Raw genomic sequence first — 25,704 nt, 5'->3', positions numbered from 1 at the left:
CACGGCTTTATTTAATGTTAGCTCAGACCCGGCCCTTAAAAGTTTCTCTCGCACTTTCGCCAAGTTTGTGCCAAACACTATTCTATCCCTGACCATCTCATCTTCGTTTGCATAAGCACAGTCCTTCACCAGCAATATTAACTCCACTATAAAGTGATCAAAAGTCTCGTTTATACCCTGCATCTTCTCATAACTTGTATCTCGCGAATATCGTATCTGTCTTAGGCATGACAAACGCCAGCGGCAGAGTGTCTATGAACTTAATTTAAACTTAAGCTTTACACCTTGCTTTCCTATTCGTTTGCATAAGCACCGTCCTTCACCAGCAATTTTAACTGTTACAAAGTGATCAAAAGTCTTGTTTATACCCTGCGTCTTCTCATTAAACTTGTATCTCGCGAATATCGTATTCGTCGTTGCTTGTATGTGTCACTCGCTTCATATTCTTTTGCTGCCTTCTCAATTGTGTAATGAGTTTTTTGTTCAGCGCTCTTTGGAGCTCTTGCTTGTTCTCTGCGTACTGCGTTCACAGTCAGTTCACGTGAGCCGCTCGGTGTACATGCATCGAAGGTTCTCAGTTGTGCTTGTGCTATCTCGTGCAATCTTGCAATGTCCACGGCTTTATTTAATGTTAGCTAAGATCCGGCACTTAAAAGTTTCTCTCGCACTTTCGCTGAGTTTGTGCCAAACACTAGTCTATCCCTGACCATGTCATCTTCGTTTGCATAAGCACAGTCCTTCACCCATGAATATTTAGCTGGGGAGGCGTGCTGATGGAGGACGCAACTCCGCCTCACACGGCGACCGAGCTGCAGGCTATGGCTGTATATATGTACGTAAGTAGGTTCCAGTTATGACCATTACATGTAGAATTTCGAAATGAAACCTGCCTAACTTTTGTAAGTAAGCTGTAAATAATGAACCTGCCAAATTTCAGCCTTCTACCTACACGGGGAGTTGGGAGAATTAGTGATGAGTCAGTGAGGGCTTTGCCTTTTATTAGTATAGATTTAATACTTGGAAAATTTCTGAGATTAAAACATTTAGAAACTTCTACATCGATAAGATTTTTTGCATCCTAAGAGCAATTAAGCTTCAAATGTAATTTATCATCAACACAATTTTTCCAATACTTTCAGGCTAGAAACTTTGCTAAACTGAATCTGCCCAATTTTCCTCACCGTCCACCTATTTATAATCCAGAAGAAATATTCCGCTATGTCTCGGAACTGTCCTTATTCAAGCCCTTTAGCTGTCTCCCATGTGCACATGTGTGACAAGGAACCCAGACCCATCGGGTTGGGTGACCCTGACCGAGAGATCGTGAACCCAAGAGAGGGCATTAGCGTGAAGAGTGCCCCGACGATGAACAAGCGAAAACTTGTACGGCTGGAGGTCAAGAAACCACCTGGTGACCCGCAGATTCGACTCCTTGTGCAGGGCCATCCACTATAAAGGTGCATGGTCCGTGACAAGGGTGAATTCCCTGGCCCAGCAGGTAGTACCTCAGCTGAGTAATCGCCCATTTAACCGCCAAAGCCTCTCTCTCCACCGCCGCATACCTGGTCTCCCGGTCCAACAGTTTCCAGCTCAGGAACATAATGGGGTGATCCGCACCATTGACGTTTTGGCTCAGCACTGCCCCCAGGCCTGTGTCCGAAGCGTCCGTCTGGAGGATGAAAGGTAAGGAAAAGTTAGGCGCTTTCAAAATAGATGCGGACGTAAGGGCCTGCTTCAAGTCACTAAATGCAGCACCTGTCTTTTCAGTCCATACCACAATGTTTGGGGCCCTGTTCTGTGTCAAATCAGACAAGGGCGCAGCTCTCTCTGAGAACTGGGGCACACACCGGAGACAGTATCCCACTAACTCAAAAAAGGCTTGGACCTGACGCTTGGTTCGCGGACGGAGCCATTTCAAAATGGCATCTAGTTGGAGCACTGTGGTTTCACAGTACCCCGACCCACCAGGTAGTCTAAATACTTGGCTTCGCTCAATCCGAAGGAACATTTTTTGGGACTGACCTGAAGCCCGGCCTCACCAAGTGTCCGCAATACCGCTTTTACCTGCTGTAGGTGTTCCTTCCATGTGCTGGAATAGATGACCTCGTCATCCAGGTAGGCAGCACTGTATGAGTTATGAGGCCTGAGCACTTTGTCCACCAGACGCTGGAAGGTAGCTGGAGCCTCGTGTAACCCCAATTATACTGCCAGTGTCCGCTAGGGGTGCTAAACACGGTCTTAACCTTCGCAAAGTCCGTTAAAGGAACCTGCCAGTACCCCTTTGTCATGTCCAGTGTGGTCAAATATTGAGCCTGTCCAAACCTCTCGAGGAGATCGTCCACTCGCGGCATTGGATAAGCATCAAATTGGGTGACTTGATTAAGCCAACGGAAGTCATTGCAAAACCTCCAACTCCCGGCAACTAACACAAGTGGGCTGGACCAGGGACTGAGACTTTCCTCGATTACACCTAGTTCCAGCATGTATTGGATCTCAAGCTCCACTTCAGCCCTTTTTGCCTCGGGAAGCCGATACAGACGTTCTGGGACTATAGCCCCAGGTTCTGTCACAATGTCGTGCTCAACCAGAGAGGTCCGTCCAGGGCTTTCACTCACTACCTCCAGGACAGACAAGATAACTGCTTCGAGCTCCCGTCGTTGTCTGGGACTTAAATCCGCACCGAAGTTAAGTCTAGCTATACGAGCAAAGAGTGAGCGGGGCTGACCGGAGGAGGGATCGGGATCCCTGTCCTTCCACGGTTTCAGCAGGTTTACATGATAAACCCGCTCCCTCGGGCAACGATTGGGTTGACTCACCAAATAGTCGATGAGTCCTTTCCTCTACTTAACTTCGTAGGGACCTTGCCAATGGGCAAGTAACTTAGAGTGGGAGGTAGGTACTAGGACCATGACCCGATCTCCCGGGCGGAACTCCCGGAGAGATGTGCCGCGGTCGTAAAAGCGGACCTGTGCTGCTTGAGCCTCTTCCATGTGCTTTTTAAGAAGGGGCCGTCTGATTGAACCTCATCACCAAACCGTCGGTTTGAGGGTGATATACTGCGGTCTTTAAATGCTTTATTTTCAGTAACTTGGCAGTCTCCTTGAACGTCTCCGAGGTAAAGGATGTCCCCTGGTTTGTCAAGACTTCTTTGGAGATGCCCACACGCGAAAAGACCCCTAGTAATTCCCGTGCGGAGCTTCAGAATATTTGGTAGCGTAATCCACGGGGACTAAAATGTACTTGTGTCCTCGAGCTGAGGGCTCTAGGGGTCCAACTAAATCGACCCCAATTCTGTGGACGGGAACATCAATCAGGGGAATAGGAATGTCGCCACGTCACTCAGGGCGGCCCCTTCGTCTCTCTCTGCCAGCTGATTACACGGCGTGGAGGCAGCTTGAGACGGCTCACCCCCGTCCATAACTAGGCCCAAGTTAACCCCAGGAGTGGTATGTGTCTCGCCGCTTTTAATATTAGACCAGTCCCACCCCAGTATCACCAGGTGTGGGGGATTCAGATGGACGGCTGCAGTTAGTTTTTGTACCAATCCCCCGTAACTGATGACACAAGTGGTGGAGCTGTACCAACGGATGACTCCGTGGACACAGGTTATTCTGATCTTAATCTTTAACCACTGTCGCGGCACCACAAACTGGCGGGCAACAATGGTAATGTTGTTACCGGAATCAAATAAGGCTGTGGCCTTGTGTCCGTTGACGATCGCCAGGCCAGTATGTGGGACCGCCAACGGATTAGCCAGAGCTCACCTACCCCTCATCGCACTCCACCTGCATTCCTCCTTGTCTCCAAGCAGTTTGCGCGCCCGCGACTCCGAGGACGCCGATACAAGCACCGGGTTGTACAGGGAGGGCAGCCGAGTTCGACATAGGGACGGTTCTGCTTCCCCAGAGTGTGAGACCGCCCTATGTGTCTCCAAAAGCTCTTTGAGCTCTGCCATGTTCTTAAACTGCTTGCCCCAGACCGGCTGGGTGAAGCCATGAGGAAGCTTTTTCAGAAGCAGATAGCAAGCTACCTGTTCTATTATGTGGTAGGGTTTGTTCTCAAATGGCCGTAGCCAGTGCCCTACCATTGCCCAGAAGTACCAGGCTTGTTTGAGGGCCGGCCGCTCTGGGTCCAACCTCCACTTTTTTTATTTTTTCCACCTGCCAGTCTGGGGCACCCCAGGTGGTACTTGGGGCTCTGGTTTCACAAGGAGACGGGCACTCTCCTCCGAGAGAGCATAGTAAGCTCCTTTTGTCTCCTCCCTCCAAAGCAGCCCATCTCTGTGAGCCCCTCCCGCACACTCCCTGGCCTCTCTATGTTGCCTGGTTAAGTGTGCTGGGAGAGGAGCCTGTACCGGGTCTCGCCGAACCACAGGACACCCTCCCCACCTGAAACCTCGGGCCCGGTTCGCTCCCACCTGGGTATATTGTAGGTCCTGTCCCCTTCTCCTCCGGGACTTTTCCATCCTACCGACTACGCCAGTGTCACAAAACTTACAATGAGACATAGCAAGGTTTGGGGCAGCCACCCATATAATTTGGTATCCTGGCTGTAAATCATCTTTGAAATGATAGCACTGCTGTGCTCAAAACCGAGTCCAATACACAACTGAGGGAATAGGGAAAAGGTGGAGGCTTTTAAAGGGGAAGACAGGAAGTGAAGTCAAAGAGGTCGGGCTCATGGAGGTCTTCTGTCATTGGTGCGAGCCCGGACGTGACATCACAGGGGCCGGAGCCGGCAAGGTCTCCTTCCATTGGCTCGGTCCCGGAAGTGACGTCAAGAGGACCAGGTGGAATCTCCCGTGAATGGTCTGCAGGCAAGGGAGAAAAAGAGTCAGTGCACTCTGTCACATCCCGGTATGTTTCGGAACTGTCCTTATTCAAGCCCTTCAGCTGCCTCCCATGCGCACGTGTGTGACAATAGATAAGGGCTAACAGTACTGAATACTCTGGGGTATGTAAATGAACCTCTCTCTTCACTGTTACATTGAAGGTGGTAGTAGCACTGCTACCAGGCAGCAAAAACTTTAATGGGCTGCTGGGGACAGCGTAAGTTTCAAAAAGGGTTCCGGTTATACAGAGAAGGCAGGTTGTTTTGTGTCTGGAGTTATCCATCTGTTTTGCCTTCCCTTTCATGGTCTATGGATTATTTTTCTTGTACTGGATTATCTCTTGTTTGTGTGTATGTACTGTCTGGTGTCTGTCTGTCTGCTGCCTGAGGACTGAACTGAATTGTTGATCGACCTTCGGAGAAGGAGCATTCCCAATCCCATCAATCTTCACTTTCAGGCTATACCGGTAGAACTGTTCTTTACATATATTTACAAGTGAGCTGATCTTTGGATTATTCAAACTTCACCATTTCACTACATTGGTTGCCATTTACTATGGACTATGTTATGGTCTTCATCGTGTGCAGTTTTAGTTAGTTAGTTGTTTGTTGTTTCTGAGTTCATGTTTATTGTGTATCACCAGAAACTTCCTACTTTTTCAAACCAATGAAGAACAAATATACTGCTCACAAAAATTAAAGGAACACTTTTTTTATTGGGCCTGGCATGAAATCAATTAAACCTGTCTGATAATTTTCTGGTTGGTTAAGTAGCTGAGGTCATTGTTAATCACTTTCAGCTGTATTGGTGTTCATGGACTTAACGACAGGTGCACTAAAGTGGCAACAATTAGAAAACCCTCAAAACAGGACTGGTTTTACATGTGGAGGTCATTTCAAGTTTCTCGCTCTTGATCTTTTTTGGCTGGTTTTCCACTCGTGCTAGTTTTGGCATGAGTAATCATCTCTACTGGCAGTATGAGGAGATTCCTTAACCCTACAGAAGTTGCACAGGTTGTCCAACTTCTCCAGGATGGCACATCCACACGTGCTGCAGCAAGAAGGTTTAATGTGTCTCCCAGCACAATCTCCAGAACATGGAGGAGATTTCAGGAGACTGGCTGTTATTCTCGGAGAGCTGGACAGGGCCGTAGAAGGGGCCGATACCTGCTCCTTTGTGCAAGGCGGAACAGGCTGAGCACTGCTCGTGCCCTACAGAATGACCTCCAGAGTGCCACTGGTATGAATGTCTCTACCCAAACAATCAGGAACAGACTTCATGAAGATGGTCTGAGGGCCCGACGTCCTGTAGTGGGCCCTGTGCTCACTGCCCAGCACCGTGGAGCTCGACTGGCATTTGCTCAAGAACACCAGAATTGGCAAGTCCGCCACTGGCGCCCTGTACTTTTTACAGAAGAGAGCAGGTTCACCCTGAGCAGCTGTGATAGACGTGAAAGAGTCTGGAGAAGACAAGGAGAACGATATGCTGCCTGCAACGTCGTTCAACATGACAGGTTTGGTGGTGGGTCAGTGATGGTCTGATGAGGCATATCCATGGAGGGACGCACAGATATCTACTGCGTAGGAAATGGTGCTCTGACTGCCATAAGGTATCGAGATGAAATCCTTGAACCCATTGTCAGACCCTATGCTGGTGCAGTAGGTCCTGGTTTCCTCCTAATGCACGACAATGCCCGGCCTCATGTGGCAAGAGTATGCAGGCAGTACCTGGAGGATGAAGGAACTGAAACAATTGAATGGCCGTCACGATCCCCTGACTTAAACCCAATAGAACATCTGTGGGACATTATGTTTCGGTCCATTAGGTGCCGCCAGGTTGCTCCTCAGACTGTACAACAGCTCAGGGATGCCCTCATACAGATCTGGGAGGAAATGCCACAAGACACCATCCGTCGTCTCATTAGGAGCATGCCCCGATGTTGTCAAACATGCATACAAGCTCGTGGGGGCCACACAAGATACTGAAAAGCATTTTGAGTAGCAGAAATTAAGTTTTTGAAAAAATGGACTAGCCTGCCACATCTTCATTTCACTCTGATTTTAGGGTGTCTACACAATTGAGCCCTCTGTAGGCAGAAAACTTTTATTTCCATTAAAAGACTTGGCATCCTTTTGTTCCTAAGACATTGCCCTGTCGTTATTTGTATAGATATCCAACTTCATATTGAGATCTGATGTATCTAATGTGTTTCTTTAAAGTGTTCCTTTAATTATTGTGAGCAGTGTATATCGGAAAAACAATGAGTTCATGGAATCACCCTGTTGGAGTCAACAACTAATGGTAGTGGTGTATTAGTATGGGGTGTGTTTTTGTGCTATGTATTATGGTCCCAAGTAAAGCAAAGTTTGAATGCTACATGATATTTGAATTATTGAAACATTCAGGAATGGCTCCAGGATCTTGAATCTTGAAAATTCAACATTGATTTGATGGAACAAATTATTTATACACTATACATTAAGCCCGTTACAATAACTGGCGCTAGAACAGTAGTGCATAAACATTAGTAGGAACAGTCTATATTAAATGGCAAGGACCTTGACCTCATTTTGTTTCTTAATTTTTTTTTTTTGTCAAAAATATTTTTTCCAAGAAGCCTAAAGTAAAATAATAATAAAAATGAAATAGAAACGTACATGACAATACAGTAAGTATAATTAATATTGCCTTAGTTTAAAACTTTGTAACAATCTATAGTTTAAAACTTTGTAAAAATTTGTAACACACAATATCTGAAGAAGATATTTAGGAAAAATTTTCAATTTTTTTACCTCATGAAATTTTTCTGTACAATTACATTATAGACAACATTTCTTGTAAATATTCTGTCTGAGTTTGGCAACAGTTTGCCTTGTTCAGGAATCTCTACAGCCTTGACAACAACATCTGGAAAACTGTTGTAACTCTTGATAATGCAACGTAAAACTGACCATGGCTGAATACTGGTTCTGGCAAGTAAATGCCAACCTTTTCTAAGGTTTGCTCTTCTGAGTCTTTCTCTTTTAGCGTTTTTCTGACAGTCATTTTCTTTTTCTTCAATCGATCTATTTGCTCGTATTTTTCTTTGTCTTTCAGCGTTTCTTTTGTTGATGTTTACTTGTTGAGCTGACCGTTCTTCTAGGAGATGTTGCTTATATAGGATTTGATTGTCTGTGTCTTTTGTCCTACTTGACGTGTCCTTTTTTTGGGTGGCATGTTGTTAGTAGATACGTCCGTAATATTTTCTCCTACAGTAATATTTTCTCCTACAGTAATACTGGCTTGTATGTGGCTGTAATATGCATCCTTTAATATGTCTTTAATTTTCTCTCGCAATAATACTGGTTCGTACTTCCATAAAATGCCTGTAATTTTCTCTGGCAGTAATACTGGCTTTGATGTCCGTAATATGACTTTCATTTTCTGTCACAACAGTGGGCAATCAATAGTGTGTCCCCAGCAACTGATGTAATGTGTGGCGTGCTGCTTATAATCGTGCCTGTGGCATCTCCCCAGCAAGTACTGTGCAGTTCCCCAGCAAGTATTTTAATCTGTGGGGGCACGCAACTGATTATTTTGTGTGGTGTCTCCCCAACAACGGATTTTATGTGCGCTGCCGCGACTACCCAATCAGCACTCTCCCCAGCAATGGTGTCCTTTATATCTTATCATGCGCGGCCGTTCACTGTGTGCCGAGCTTCCAGTGTGTGTGCTTTATTTGCTTATCGTGCACGGCGGCAGTGGCTAGGCCATTCACTGAGCGCCCTGCTTCCAGTGTGTGTGCGTCCACGTGCTGAGCGCATGGGCGGGGCACGGTACAATGTGCGGCGCGGCCCGCGCATGCGCACCTCACCAGAAGACACACAAATACGGACACTGGACTAGAGTACTAGAGTCAAAATGGACCACCATATAGTATGTATGAATGTCTTTTAACACTGGCCCCAACAAATTTAAACTTTCCTGAGGCAAAACAGGTACCCAACTGTGTACTGTTTTATGTAGGAGTACCTAATAAAATGGTTACTGAGAGTATATTACAGAATGTACGCTCAATGAAAAGTTAGTTTTTCATTGATGTGAAAATTACAGCAAAAAAATAAACACAAATATATGCATTATAAAGATTAAACAGATGCTGATGCTGATATTCAGCTTTCACAATACCAATGGGCTAGGGCTGGGCGATTTTTTCGATTTTTTCAATTAATTCGAATTTACGTTTTAAGACGATTTATTTTTTTATTAAATCGAGGTATAGCGATTTTTTAATAAAAAATTAGATACATTGTAATTGCACCTATTGCAGAATAATTAAGAGGCTTGTCCGACTCCGAACACATGATGGCGCACCTAATTAACCTCTCACCTGTGAGTACAGTGCTCTATGAAGGAACGTAATAGGCTACAGAAATAATATCATAGAGATGGACGGCTCTTCACGTCAGGATGACCTTGTGCCAAAGAAAGGTAGTAACATTTCCTCTGTGGTTTGGAAATGGTTCGGATTCGAGAGTTCAGACGTCGAACAAACTTTTGTCAAATGCAAAATATGCAGAAAGTCAGTTTCAACCGGCAGTGGCAGCACGACTAATTTATTCCAACATTTGCGACAAAGGCACCAAGCTGAATGGGAAGAATGCTCAAAGTTAAGAGATGAAAACAAGCCAAATCCAAGTGCAAAAGGTCCACCTAAAATTGCAAAACGCCAGATGTCATTAGCTGTATCATTTTCCAATTCCGTTCCATACGACAAAAAGGCGCCCCGATGGAAAGAAATGACAGATGCTGTGGCGTTTCATATCGCTAAGGACATGGTTCCCATATACACCATCGAAAAGCCAGCGTTCATAAAAATGCTACACACTGCTGATCCAAGATCCAAGTAGCTATTCCCCGAATGTACACTGAAACACGTGAAAAAGTAGCGGAGCAGCTTGAAAGGGCATCTTTTTTTTCTACGACGACTGACCTGTGGAGTAGTCGTACTCTTCAGCCTTACATGAGCCTTTCAGCCCATTATGTTGGCGCAGAATGGAAACTGCGAAGTTTTTGCCTTCAGACATGTTATTTTCCTGACGATCATACTGGGGAAATAATTGGTCATGGGCGTAAAGATGCGCTGGCGTCTTGGAAGCTTGTGGAGGATCGACAGGTGTCGTGACCACTGACAGTGGAGCGAACATGATCAAAGCAATGAAGATGAACGACTGGACCCATCTTCAGTGCTTTGGACATCGTCTTCACAATGCCATTGGTAAGTATGATTAATAATTCAAGCATTAAAATCGCAGTTATTCAGATGTTATTTCATTAATAGCTGAAATGATGATGATGATTATTATTGTTTTGCTTTTGTAATAACAGTGCCAATCACTTAACATGAGTTTGTTGGTTATAGATTCATATTCTGCAGTTATGAAGGAGAAAGCTCTTTACAATATTTCTGTCAAAGTACAATGAACTGCTATTTCAAATCTTTTTTTTTTTTTTTGTTTGTTTTTTGTTTACTGTTGAAAATTTGCATAACTTTTTGAGTTGACTGATGTAATGTTTACATTGGTTAAAATGGTTATTTTCTTACTATATATTCAGAAGTATTTAATGTTTAATTCAAATTGCACAATATTTACTTTCATATTTCATTCAAATCTTCTGCAAAGATATTTAACTTGTGAATTTGTTTTACATTTATTTACACCTTGTTGGCCAATTTATGTATGGCATGGCCATTAAAAATACAATGTTCCTTAACCAGATGGTTTTTCAAGTTACTTATAAAGAGAATGTTACTTAAGTCATGTTGTTGTAATGTTTTAAGTTGACTAGTTACACAATAAAAAAAAATCGAAATCGAAATCGTGAATCGGTCAAACTTATGAAAAAACCTAGATTTTTTTTTTTGCCTTATCGCCCAGCCCTACAATGGGCCATCTCATCACATGCCACTACAAGTGCAAGGCACACCCTCACATAGCTCATAATTTTACACCTTAAGAGCTGGTGGTGATTTACTCACCAATGGGATTTCTTCAGCTCTTGGTCAACCTTGTCAGAGTTTCTATGCACGTTTCGGAAGTAAACAGACTTGCTGTGGCATGAGAAAATCTCAGTACCACAGGCAATAAGGACCTGTGTGATAACTATGTTGTGCTTGCCAATTTCTCCTCCTTTCACAAAGTGTTGAAAATGAATCCACAACTCTGACAAGACCCCCACTTTTTTTTGGTGCCAATTGTTCTCACCTCTTCTTTTGAATATTCTAATGTAATGCATTGTACAATATTCTGTTAGCAATGGCAGACTTTGTTCACTCTACCGGTGTCAATTGTCATGGTAACTAGTAAAAATACATCTTTTGGAGAGAAAAGGTTTGTCTGCTTCATATGCAGATGATATGCATCTGTATTTTATATTTGGATGACTTTTCTCATATCAAACACAGTAAATGGGGAAGAGTTACTGCCAAATCCAGTTTCATAAACAAAACTGCCGGTCTTCAAAAACATTAATTCTAAGAGTTACGGCAAGACTTTTAATATTAAGCGTCTTCAAGATAGAAAGAGCACAAAATATTCTCAAGTGGAAAATCATATAGAAGTCGTAAAGCACAGGCAGGCATCCGAAATGTCTAAATCCTACCCTTTGAGGGTATTATCTGACAAAATCAAATGGAGACTGACTTTACTGCAACTTAAAAGCAATTTGACTAATATGAATAATACAGTGGTAACAATTAAAATGCAAAATCTCTTTTTTAGCTGATTTAAGTCATGATTAAAATAAGTAGAATAAATGTGGTTAAACATTCCAGTTATTTAAATAAAGAACTTGTCATTAATAAATCTTAAATTATTTGTTATTAGGCACTTTTGTTATGAAAATTTTAAATAGTTAAATACAACTAATTCAAAGGATAGATAGATAGATAGATAGATAGATAGATAGATAGATAGATAGACAGATAGATAGATAGATAGATAGATAGATAGATAGATAGATAGATAGATAGATAGATAGATAGATAGATAGATAGATAGATAGATAGGACGAGTTGGAGGTGGGCACATGAGCGGGCAGTGCATACTGAACGAGAAATCAGCAGACTAGCATGACGGAAGGAGTAGCATGGACGTCCTTCTCCTCTCCCTCCGTCTGACAGGAGAAGGCACGATGGCGGTCCGCACCCAACACACTCATTTTATTTACAATTATTTACAGTTGTTTTAGTGCACAACCCAGTGCCTCCAGCACCGATTCCCCAAAGTCCAGGCCTCACAGTCTCTAATGCCTTCTTTCTGGCCGCCTCCACTCCTCTTCCTGAGCTCCGTCCTCTTCCACCTGACTCTTGCTCCCAAATGAAGGGAGGTGGACCTTTATACAGCAGCCCGGATGGGCTCCAGCTGCTTCCCGGCAGCCCTCCGTGGACACACCCCCTTGTGGCGGAAGTGCCGGCTGCGCACCCGGAAGCCCTCCGGGTGTCCCCAGTCTTCTTCCCCCAGCATTTCTTGGTGTGGCGGAAGTGCTAAGGTCCAGGGTTCTTCAGGCACCGGGGCGCCCCCTGGCGGTGGCCCCTACAGGGTTGGGCTTCGAAGCCCTCTACCCATGGCCCCCAAAACAACCAGGGCAGTCGCCCTGGTCTGGAGGAGGCACAAGCCTTCCTCCGGTCCTCCTGGGCATCCTGGCTGGGTACAACCCCCCAGCCGCCCGCCACAGTATATATACACACACATGCATAATATATTTATTTTGTTTTTTTGTTTTTTTTTTTATGTCATTAATTGAGCGAGTGTGCTGGTAGCCAAAAACATTGTGAATGGCAGTGTCTCTACCTCGCTGCCTTGTGTGACATTTACTACTGGAGGTCATCTGAATTCTTGGCCAAACCCCAATGTTGCTGCTGCTCCTCTGATTTCCCACTACTCTTTCCATGAGGCTCCAATAATCTTTTTTATGTGCTATGACCCCAATCACAATAATGCCACCAGCACTGCCTTACATCGCTCACTTGGGGTCAGAAGCAACTCAATATGCACACAGTTTTCCCAGCTCCACGAGTAGATCCAAGCCAGTATTTTTCTGTACATCTCCAATAACTACATACACATCCCAATGGATTTAAAAAGAAGTTTGGGTCTTTTAAATTCATCTCTTTAAAAATGCTTCATCATCTCTCTCACTCTGTCACTCACACATGCACACACTCACTCTTTGCACAGCTTCTCAGGAAAGCACTGTCCCACAGTTTTTCTACATTCCTCAAAAAGCAGAGGTATTTTGAGACAATACGCTGCACTAATTTACAAATGTCTATGCTGAGGTATGTAATGCATCAATGGAATGGAGGGAGAGAGGACTGCTGATTTAAGACAAAAAGGTCATTTTTGGACAAGTAAATTTATAATCAAACACTGCTTTATAGGAACTAAACAAATTAACTAAATGGGTGAGATCTGAGCGGAAATTACCAAGAAAAATCAACGTGTTACTTGCGTACAGAGATTTTGGGTGGGCATCTTCTATATAAATGGAGGTGATAAGATCTGACTTAAAATGTAAAATGACAAAATATTTAAGGGGAAGATTAAAAATGAAAGGGAACAAAGGACAATTTTCTTTATCTCCTTTATAAATATAAAAGGGTTGAGAGACTATGGAAACGGTAAATATAATTGCTGAAGTGGAGGAAAAATGGCTTGATCACATTAATGAATTCCTTTCTGAATTCCGAAAACATTAAAACCCACCAAAGAAATACCACATTCATTAAGTCAAAAGTCTATTATATATTAATTGGAAAGTAACTGGAGATGGTAAATTTCGAGCTGTATCAATACTATAACAAGCAGTACACGTTGTCAGCAACATAACAGGTACAAATAAAGCCGAGCTTATCAAAGTGAATTAAATTACGATGACAGTTTATATAGTAAGTGCTGGGCTACTAGTTTTCTCAGCAGCCAGGCATCAAAAATTATCAAAAAGATATTAGATATCTACTGGAACATTCAAAGGGCCTCTACCTGTTCTAAAATAGTTGCAATCATTGCCAAATGTATTGATAGATATAATGTTGTGGTGGCTATGGCAGCGTTTAACTGGAAATGAGAGTGTGAAACCAATTCCAAAAGGCAACTAAACCTTTGTAGTCCATTAGGTCCTGGCAATTTACCGGAGTGAAAAGCCTCTTTAAGTTCAGTCATTGAAAGGAGGATAGTCTAGTAGAAAATGATCTTCATCAATGAGCTTGGGTTGGGCCAGACCTTCTACAAAATAATTACCAATATGGTAGGAAGGGTTAAAATCTTTTTATTTTAATAACTGAGTCAAATTTAGTCTTCCTTGCCCCAATATCAAAACTCCAAGCTCTTTAGGCCACAGACTAGGAGAAGTTTGTAAACCGCTCACATAAGGTTACTTCCACGACCAGAAATATTAGGCAGCCTAATGGGCCCTGCATTCCTGGACCCCAACTCAGTTAAAGGGCCAGGTAACCTAAGCTCTACTACCATTTTCATAGCATAGTATGAAGCAGAGCCACACCCATTAGGGATTCCTCTGCTGCTACAGAAAAGTTTGAGAGAGACGTTCTGTCAATTCCGAGAATATTTACAGAATATTTAAAATTCATCATAAACAAAACTCTTATACAGCATCCAGTACATTCAGAATTTCCAAATTAATCGCATACAACCACCTACAGACTAGCACCACACAGCTTTTTGACTACTGCAATAACCTCAGCTAAAGAAAATTATCCAAACCTACTGCTTCCTCCAAGGATGTGATTATCATATTCCTCTTCTGGTCAAAACTTTTCTGAAATTGCCCAAAAGTTATTCTCTGTGACCAAATTAATAAATACCCTGACAGATATGCCTTTATTTTGTAATCTTTAATTAAATCACAGGTTTTGAGCAAAGTTTATGCATATATTCATTGCTATTTATTAGCAGTTACGGAGTACTAAGAGTTGCTAAGATAGCTTCTCTGTTGAGTTTCTCTTTTTATTGGTGCACCAAACACTGTATTAAATTTTTCTTTAGCTCTCTCAGAAATATATCACAGACAGTGATTCTATCATTTCTCCTAAAAAAAAAATAAATAACAGAACAGGAATATATTCATGTTACTAATTAAAAGCATTACTGCATTACAGCAGCATTTAATATATTTTAATATATCTTTTCATGGGACAACACTGAAGATATGACACTTTGATACAATGTAGTCAGTGTACAGCTTGTATAACAGCAGTGATCTCCCAAGAATTTTTTTCCAGCCAGTTGGCATGAAAAAGTATCCGGGAGGGGCGGGACGGGGAAATTTGGTAGTGGGGAAAATTAAATATGCACTATTTTTATTAGTTAATTATTATTAATTATTTTCCAATGCTCAATAGGACTTGCTTTTTTAAGGTTTGACACTTATTATATTTTTATTAAATTTAAGAAGTATCCAATTCAAGATCCTGCAACCCTAACAAAAATTTTAAATAACAATTGTTATGACATAAACTAAGATGGACAAGTACAGTATTGTCGCTGTCGGGAAGAAAAGTGAAAACAATTAAAAAAGTATGGGAAACCTAATGAAGAAAAATTAAAAAATATTCTTCAAAGCCAACTTGCATATGCAGAAGGTGTCTTCAGTTAAATACGTACTCTTCTTTTCTTCCTAGAGGCCAAGTTGTCTGCAGCTTTCCCATAATTAAAGTCCCCAGGATCTAGGCCCTCCAAGGCGATCAGCATGAGATTATTTAGCGTGCTTTGATTCATGCGATTTCTCAGACATGTCTTGATCATGTTAAGGGCAGAAAAACCCCTTTCACATTCAGCTGTGCTCATTGGGATCAGTAGCCCAATATGAGCTAGTTTAGCTAAATTTGGAAACGACTTTTTCAGCTCTGACGTTGTTGGCATTTTTAGTAAAATCTGTTTTGGACTGAAGTCTTTGTATAATTGACTTCTGATCATTTCTGACGCAACTGTAAATTCTTGCCTGCTACTTTCATATTTTAAAATTGAAGGGCTACCATTTTTGGAGTAATGAATGAAAAGAATGTGGTATAGAGGATCTGAGGCTTCAAAAAAAAAAGGGTCCAGTTTTAAATCCATAGAGCCGTGTCGTTCTCTGTGGGCAAGACTGCAAGACCACGGGGAGTTATTAAGGTAGTTGCAACGATTGTTCTCAATTGCTTCATTGGCTTCATGCGGCGGGTGATTAAGGGTACTGTATATATTATATATATATATATATATATATATATATATATATATATATATATATATATATAGGTCGGCACAAGGAAAGAAGAACAAGGGAGAATTCAAAGGGAAATAATTCAAAGATAGAGAAATCAAAGAATAAAAGAAACAGAAGGAGGTTAAACAACATGAAAGGCAGTCTTGGAAGGACGATCTGGCCACCTGAAAGGAGAAGACTGTATGAGCTGGGGCCCCGTGAAGAAGCATTAGCTGTGGCGCTCTAGGGGCTAGCTTGCCCCACTGAACATCCAGGTGGAGTGTGACGAGCAAGGCAGGTGCCCTCCCTAGGCTTCCGAGGTGCGACAACGCAATCTCGAAGGAAGAAGGGAGGAGAGCCGACCTCGGACGGTCTGGCCGTGATGCCTGGAGGCAGCCAAGACGGAGGTCGGCCGAAAGCAGCTTGTGGCTGGCGAATCTCTGCCGACTACGCAAGCAATGGGTGAGCCGGGGAGAATGAAAATGAGGTGGGCTGAGATCAGGAGGAGTTAAGACTGCATTCTAATCTCGTATTTTTTTAATGGATTTATTTATTGATTTTTATTCCCACTTTTTATTGGATTTGTTATGGATTTATATATGCACTTTTTTGAGGGGTTAACTTTTTCATGGTCCAGCAAGCTTTCTTTTCTAATTCTTGTGCGTGGCATGTTTACCCAAGGTAACTCCCTCCTTGGGGGTTGGTGTTTGTTTGAATATTTCATTTACAATGAGCACCACATACCATTTCCTTTGACCATTAGCCAATCAAAATCTTTAAACCATTGTTTGTTGATGCAGATAAGCAGTGCATTGATTTATCAATTGGCAGAGTGTGTGCTGAAGAGATTTCCCCTGATGGACGAGCCTCTGCAATGTCTTTGTCTGAAATTGCCACACCAGGAGTTAACGCTGCACCGCCATTAGTTTGTGGTGTCTCTTTTCTGAAAAAACTAAGCAGTGTTGTTTTCTGAACACTTTTACTCCTGTTGGTAAAATGTTTGGAAAAAATTAAAAGTACTGTATGAATAAGACCTATGAATAAGACTTTTGTGTGGGAAAGTGGAAGCCTGTTGGATATTTAATGCACACTTGCACTATAACAGGGCAAGATATGAACAAAAAAAGGAATGTCAGATGGGCCACTTTAACAAAACCCTCTGCAATTCAATGAAAAAACTTTTGCTCAGTACACAGTGTGTGCTACAAGGGTTTCTGCACACTTTCTGCAATATGGACGCAAGTCCAAATACTGTATGAGCAAATATAAGAACGGCAGATGGGGTCACTTTAACAAAACCCTCAGTATGAGCAAATATAAAAATGGCAGAGGGAGTCACTTTAACAGGAACCACAGTGAGTGCTACAGGGATTTTTGCACACAGAACACGCCTAATGCTTATACAACCGTATATATATTGGTTTGCTATGTACTGAATAAGAATAGATATAATTTTTATTGTCATTATGGATACACATAAAATTTTTTGGTTGGTAGGACTCGGCTTCAAGGCAGAATAAGAATAATACGCTTAGCAGCACTACACAGACTGCACTGACACTGACAACAGAGACGTCACTTCTTGACACCCTTTTTTCTGATATCTGACAGGCTGGTTCCACTAGACTTTTTTTTATTTTATCAGTCCTCCTCTCGTCCACCCACCTCCACATCCAATTTGCTTGTGAACTGCGGAGTGCCCGGCTAAAAGATGCTAGGGAGAACACTGAACAGTGTAAATTTGCTGTCCCCTCAAGATAACTCAACACACAACCTTTAATGTCTAAACCGCAGGCAACAAAAGTGAGTACACCCCAAGTGAAAAATGTCCAAATTGTGCCCAATTAGCCTTTTTCCCTCCCCGATGTCATGTGACTGGGGCTGCAACTAATGATTATTTTGGTAGTCGACTAATCGTTCAATTTTTTTTTTTTTTTTAGATTAGTCACAATTATTTCATGCCTGACTATTTTGATGCCTGCGACTTGGGCTCCAGTGCATGTCTTATATCATCTGCTCACGTCTGTCTACCTGTGAATGTCACCCTGATGTCTTTGCATTAACACAATTAAAATGAATAATAATCAAATTGAAATAACAACCAGTGAAACATATGAATTTGAAAATAATCAGATGTTTTTTTTATTGTGATGGTCACACTAATATAAAGAAATACACTAAAGTGTACATAGTCTTTAAACAAAAAAAGTGCATTTAACTTAACCAAAAATGGCCACTGGTGTGTCTTAAATTCCAAAAGTTTAAATAAAGCTTCAATTCAAATAAAATAAAACAATAATTTACAGTTTATAAAAGATTCAGTTCATATATTTCTGATTGCAGTGCAGGAACATGAGCATTTCAACATGCTCTGGCGTGAGGCTGGCTCTCTTCTTTGAGACAATGTTCCCAAGCTGCTGAGAACAGATGCTCAGAGGAAGTAGAGGTAGCAGGAATATACAAGAATGATTTTGCAGACAGAGAAAGATGTTTTAATCATAACACTCTGAAGGAAAAGTGTTGTAGTTTATCACATCATGTACTATATTATGCCAACATAAAAAAATAACGGACTAAAATATGTAACAAGCTAATTACTGCCAGCATACCGGAGCCGAGTATATTTGGAAAAGTACATACATTGAATGCCAAAACCGGCTAGAGTCGGCTTCCAGCGCAATTTGGAAACACGCTGACATACATTCGACAACGTACATTCATTGAATGCTGCAACCGGCTATAGTCGTGTCTCAGTGCAATTTGCCAGCACGCAGGGGGTGAGTATATTCAGCAACATAAATTCATTGAATCCCACAAGCAGCTATATTTGCTTTATGGAGCAATATGCCAGCCGCTGGAGCTGATCAGTCAGTGCTGTATATTCATTGGGCAGCCAGCTCACGACCACTGCCAACCCGGTAGAACTACAGCACCACTGTCTCTGGGATTCAGATGCTGCACTAGACGAGCCTGCAATCATCAGCATTTACCTCTGTGTGTTGCGTGTAGCCAGTTCAAGCGCAGTTGGCTCGTAATTTACTAAATTACTTCAGTTGCATCTTGAACATATAATAGATTGTTGCAGTAGTTTTTTTTTTAAATAGTTTTTACAGTTCATTTGCAGTGTGTAAAATGATCTGTGTTGCAGTAATTGTGATGCTCTTTGCATGAAAAAAATGTGTTCCATTAAAATTTCACATTTTCTTTGTGAATTGTGACTTTTACTTAAAAAGTGCAGCTTTTTATTTTTATTTGGCATCCAGGGTAGCTTTAACCCCGTCGGTTTAAGTGTTAACTATCATTGTTGAAACCTTGATATACACATTATAGTACAAACACCAACATTAACACATGACACTAACTTTACTCGCTAAAACTTACCTCGAGAGACGGCGGCATCACGGCTTCGGGATGCTTGAGTTGGTAGGACTGTGTACAGTCTTGACAAACAATAACAAACGATATCGCCCCTAGACGTTCATGTAGTGCATTGCAGTTACAAAAACCAATGTGGTTCTTTGTGACTGGAGCCTCTATTGAAGGCTCTGTTTATGACGCATCGACAATAAAAAAATCCATGTCGACATCGTTGACTACTTTGACTAATCGTTGCAGTCCTACATGTTACTCATTAGTGTTACAAGGTCTCAGGTGTGAATGGGGAGCAGGTGTGTTAAATTTGGTATTATCGCTGTCACACTCTCTCATACTGGTCACTGCGCAGTTCAACATGGCACCTCAAGGCAAAGAACTCTCTGAGGATCTGAAAAAAAGAATGTTTGGACATTTTTCACTTAGGGTTGTACTCACTTTTGTTGCCAGCAGTTTAGACATTAATGGCTGTGTGTTGAGTTATCTTGAGGGGACAGCAAATTTACACTGTTATACAAGCTGCACATTGACTACTTTACATTGTATCAAAGTGTCATATCTTCAGTGTTGTCCCATGAAAAGATATAATAAAATATTTACAAAAATGTGAGGGGTGTACTCACTTTTGTAAGATACTTTAAATCTGGGGGTACTGAAAAAATAGGTATAGAATTATAACGCATTAGAAAAAACAGAAAGAGATAGACAGTTTTAAGTGCTTTGACAGACAGAGAACATTGAACCTCGTCATATAGCTTACTGCTGCACTACCTTAGATATTCCCTCTCCCTATTCATCTTACCTGTCAGAGAAAAGCTAAAGAGGAGATGTGAGTTTTATGGTGAGTAAACAAATGTTAAAACAGTGCCTAAAATCTGTTCATCTGACTTTGAATAGCTATTGATCAAGCATTGTCCAGTGTGGTTGTGGTTGCTGTCTATATTCCTCCTCAGGACAACATGAACAATGCACTGAAAGACCTATACAAATTTATTACAGCATATGAATATGCTCATCCTTCAGGATCCATCTCTGACTGGGTATAAAGTGTATTTGTATAAGACAGACAGACAAAACTTTATTTGACCCTAGGGGATAATTTGGCTTTCAACAGAAGCAATTTAAATAACAATAATGCACAGGTACATTCTGGACCACAGTGTATAATCAATACACCAGCTCAACTGTTACTTTTTTGTATTTCCCAGGGCAGATTTCCAAAAGACTTGAGATGACTGCATTTTCAGTGAATTCTTATAATCAAATACTATGTACGGTGCATACAATACTATATCCAAACAAAATGTATTTTGGTTAGTGCTTGCCTATTATACTTGTGTAACTATAATGATTATATGTGATGTTTTTTTCACCATTTCAACATGCATAACATGGTAAAACTGAGATTTGCTGTGTTACCTCTGTAGTAAACAAACTCATACGAAAGCAACAGAAAAGGGGTATAGAAAAGAGCAGTTGGTCTTTGAGGAAGAGGTTTACATGCAGTATTTCAGTTCTTTGAACAACAGCTTCTGCACATCCTAATTTGAAGTCTATAATTATTGAGGTGGCTATCTTGAAGCTTTATTGCTTTATCCTGATAAATCAAGGTAGTGGTTATCATTTGTTCTGTGTGCTTTCTCTTTCATGTATGTGACTATATTCCATGTATACTTTCTTTAAATGTTAATCCCATTTCTTTGTTGTGTATATTGTTTAATGTACAATACACCTATAATTATTTCCTTATTCATTTGTTGACACTAGCAAGGTGAAATCATGGTGAATCTAAATATACGTAGATTGCAGCTTGATTTTCAGAATTTTCTACAGCCTATTTATTGGGGCCTGTGAAGTGTAGCAGACTCCTTTGTTCCACTTTGAGATGTAAGCTATCAAATTTAATTCAGGGAACATCATAAGAAGAAATATATGTATATTTGAACAACATCAGAATGGCTAAGAAATTTAATCGTTAATTAACAAAATGGATTGCATGTTCTTTGAAACAGTAACATTTACACCAATATACCAGCTTATACTCCAAAGAGAAATTTCACTTTTTCTTTGGGTAAGAGAATTCAGGCAAAATTGCACTAATATTTTGAAATCAAAATTTCAGATAATATAGCCTCTTTATTCTGAAATCCATGTATTCCCTAAAGGGGTGACAGTAATGTGTGATGACTATACCTTGCCTTATTTACTAAGAGAAGCTTCCCAAAAGACCACAAACATATCTGGCAAATATATGAAATGCTAACAGCTGTTTTGTAGACTTTATAAAGGCCACATCAATATCCCAGGGACCAAAGGGACCCATGTAAAACATTAACTTGTGGAATTTAACTGAATGAAAACATAATCAGCTGCCTCACATTTATACTGCGTGACAGTGTATGAGAACCAGAATGCACAATTAAATCAATCAGACCTTTAGAAGTTAAAAAAATACAAACAACGATGCTGTTAAAAATAACAGGAAAACTAAAGTAAAAGAAAGAGAAACTATGCCACATCTCACACGTGTTTATACTGTAGAGGTTGTTCTTCCCAAAAATAACGTTTTCATGATATAAGCATGGGAAGCAGGCAAGCAAATAACCAAGAAAGAAAGAATGTAAGTTTTAAGAAATTCATTCAGCACGCTGTATAAAATGAAGTGAAACGTGTGCTTCTCTGCTTGCAGTGCTCTATGTTAAAAGTATATCTTGTTTTCTCATTACGTACATCAAAGTACAATATACAAAAAATTTTGCTATACTAAGCATGTTTTTTTTTTTCTTCAGACATGCATATGATAGAAGATAAACACCCAACAGTTTGATTCTATAATCTTTCCTTTCTTTCACTAAGGGAATAATCTTTATTTTTTTTTCTATTTGCAGATGCATGCTGATGTAGCCCTAACCCTTTTAAAAAATAAAAATGCCATACATAAACAAAAACAAGGATGATAGCAAGCCTCTGACCTGAAGTAGAAATGAGTGAACTACTCAAGTGGACTACAATGAGAAAAATCAACAACTGAATTAGCTTGGTAACTACTAGCTTTTGCTTAGCAGTTATTGCATGCCAGGTATCTGCAAAAGATATTTTTTGGATCCTGGACTAGTAATCATAACTGGCAAACATAACACTAAAAACACTGACCCATTTATACACTAAGCAATACAGCTCAATACAAAACTGAAATATAATGGTTTGCACAAAAAAAAAACAGCAGTTAAAATACAATAGCTAAACAAAACAAAAACAAATTCTAGCCTCTGATATTAATTCTTTAAATAAAACAATATTTCTGTTGATAAAATAATAATTCAGTCTCATCCTTTTGATACACAATCATTCAATTTACTAGCTTAAAAAACAGTCTACACATGTAAGACTTATAAATCTCTCTACAACAAGGCATTTATGGGGTTATAGCTTTCTCACTACCAATGTAACACCAGACAGCTTACAGTGTTCATGGTAGGGCTGTGCGATATGACCAAAATCTTATATCCCGATATTTCATTTCATATCCCGATATCACGATATAGTACATTTTCTTTGTATTCAGTGAATAGTTTATATAATCACCACTCGTTTTTTTCCATTTAAATTAAAAAAATCAAAAATGAGAAGTACTCAACTTGTAATTATTTCTGTTCTTTTATTTAGAACATTTGAGCAAATGTTTGACTTAGAATGTAAACATAAAATGTTAATGTATCAAATATAAAACACTTTTCAAAAACAAATTACTAAAGGCCCAATATAAAATACTGCTATATAAAATGCCAGACATAAACAAAATGTGAACTGTAGCAGCAATAACTCTCACAACATATAAAGTATCAAAGCACTAACAACTAAACTATATAAGGCCAATAAACCCTTTAAACAAAATAAATACAAGTCTAACATTAACTGTCAAAACCAAATGTAAACATTGTACTTCAAACTGTAGCAGCAATAAGGCTTACGACAAAATATATTAAATATATAATATTAAATATAATATTTTTTAGGCTACATTCTAGTAAAATGTTAATTTGCACATCGTAGTGTGGCAAATCTCCGTTAATGAGTTACAGCTGATGCCGTCCAGCCCTAAGCACGGGGCGATCCGCGGTAACTCGTTAACGTAGATTTGCCGTGTTAATGCAGTTGTGGCGCAAACGTAATGTAGTGTTCTGTTCTTTATTGTAGAGTTCTGTTCTGCAGTTTGTGTTCTGTGATTTACATCCCTCTCAGTTATTTATTCTGTTGTCCCTGTTATTTCTGATGGACTGTAATAGAGTGGAAGGTAAAGGAGGTTCCGGAGGGATTGGGTTGGGAGCGCTGTGAAAAAGGAGGAGTGGACGACGATCTTGTCGCCCCTAGCTAAGAGAGTTTGTTTTTGGATTGCTGTCTGTTCGGCGTGGTTGTGGCCAACAGCAACCATTTTTTTTTGTTTGTGTTTAATAAAGAGGGAACTAACCAAGTGACCGTCTCGAATCGTCATTACATCTGGAAGACGCTACAGTAATTTTAACAAGATTAACGCTGAGAGCAAACGCTGCAGGGAAAATTATGCCTTAAGCAAATTGTTTTGGTAGCAATTAATCTTCCAAGCTTTTAACATGCTCGTTTAAATACTACCTTTACAACTGTAATATCCTACGTGGCCTGCCTCTCAGTTGTAAACTCTCTGCATGCTCGCTCACATGCTTTTTGGTAGAAGAGGCTTGTCGTGTTGGAGTCTGTGGTAGCGATCGGTTTGCAGCATAATTTGCACAGTACCGTTTTCTGGTCCGTATCAGACTATTCAAATCCAAACCATCTCCATACTACAGAGGTAGCCCCTCGTTTAGGAACAAGATCCTTCTGTGTGGAGCTACCTGGTGTTGCCTCGTCTTCATCAGCCATGCTAGTGTGTCTGCATCCACGTGGTGGCCATCAAAACAATGAAAAAAATATTGCCGTAAACAGTTTATTTTGCAACACCACGAAACAAACGATAGCGTAATGTGCAGCGATAGACGTTTTCATATTGTCATCCGATATATATCGTTATATCGAACAGCCCTAGTTCATGGTATATTAATTTATCTATTAAAATGTTGTAAAGTGATTGCATGGACTTAAACAGACTCAGGTCTTCTAGATCTTGAAGTAAAGCTGGGAGAATACACAAGACTCACCCAAGGACAAGGTTTTCTATGCTGCTGTCACAAAAAATGAGCTTAAGAATGCCAAATACTATACAAATGACTTAAAAGGGATCTATTGCTATCTTAGACAGGTTTCTTTGATGATAGCAAATTGATTCTCTCACAGCCCTCACACTTCTCCCCTATTTTCTTCCATTTCTCAAAAGGTCTATAATATCTTTAGGTTCAGATTGGAACATACTGAAAACAATAATGATTACCAGGACATACAATGCTTTCAGAAAGTATTCAGACCCTTTATCATTTTAAATATTTTGTTATGTTGCAGCCTTATACTTCTTATTTTTCACTTATCAAACAACACTCTATACCCTATAAAACAGGACTTTAGGAATTTTTGCAATTTATTTTAAAAAAAAACAACTCACAATTACAAAATATTCAGCTTCTTTTCTGTGACACTCAGATTAATATATATATAATAGCATTAATTCTATTGATAACCTTTGAGATGTTTCTAAAGATTGTTTGGAGTCCACGTGCGGTCATTTCAATTGACTGGATATGATTAGGAAAGACACACACCTGCCTTTATGAAGTCCCACAGTTGAAAATGTGTATCAGAGCAAAAACCAAGCTGTGAGATCAAAGGAATTGCCTTCAGAGTTTAGAGACAGGATTACGTCAAGGCACAGATCTGGGGAAAGGTACCCATATGTCAGCAATGTTGAAAATAGCCAAGAACACATTAGTCTTAATCTATACTAATAAAAGGCAAAGCCCTCACTGACTCACTCACTCACTGACTGACTCATCACTAATTCTCCAACTTCCCGTGTAGGTAGAAGGTTGAAATTTGGCAGGCTCATTCCTTACAGCTTACTTACAAAAGTTGGGCAGGTTTCATTTCGAAATTCTACACGTAATGGTCATAACTGGAACCTATTTTTTCGTCCATATACTATAACTAGCAAAATACCCGCGCTTCGCAGCGGAGAAGTAGTGTGTTAAAGAAGCAATGAAAAAGAAAAGGAAACATTTTGAAAATAACGTAACATGATTGTCAAAGTAATTGTTTTGTCACTGTTGTGAGTGATGAGTGTTGTTGTCATATAT

General features: G+C 40.5%; 1 protein-coding gene across 3 annotated transcripts in view; it reads right to left on the bottom strand.

Moving 5' to 3' along the window:
• LOC120537137 (LIM domain containing preferred translocation partner in lipoma) overlaps positions 1-25,704 on the bottom strand; it is a 451,145-nt gene that overhangs the window by 244,484 nt on the left and 180,957 nt on the right. The window contains exon 1 of one of the 3 annotated variants that reach the window (XM_039765849.1): positions 19,457-19,547. The exons of the other annotated variants lie outside the window; for them this stretch is intronic. The gene's annotated coding sequence lies outside the window, so the exon portion shown is untranslated. Of the gene's footprint in view, positions 1-19,456; positions 19,548-25,704 lie in introns of those variants that run through there. 3 annotated transcript variants of the gene reach the window in all.

This window comes from Polypterus senegalus, chromosome 1 (assembly GCF_016835505.1).
Source record: "Polypterus senegalus isolate Bchr_013 chromosome 1, ASM1683550v1, whole genome shotgun sequence".
Lineage (NCBI taxonomy): Eukaryota > Metazoa > Chordata > Cladistia > Polypteriformes > Polypteridae > Polypterus > Polypterus senegalus.
This window is presented reverse-complemented; position numbering and strand designations above follow the sequence as displayed.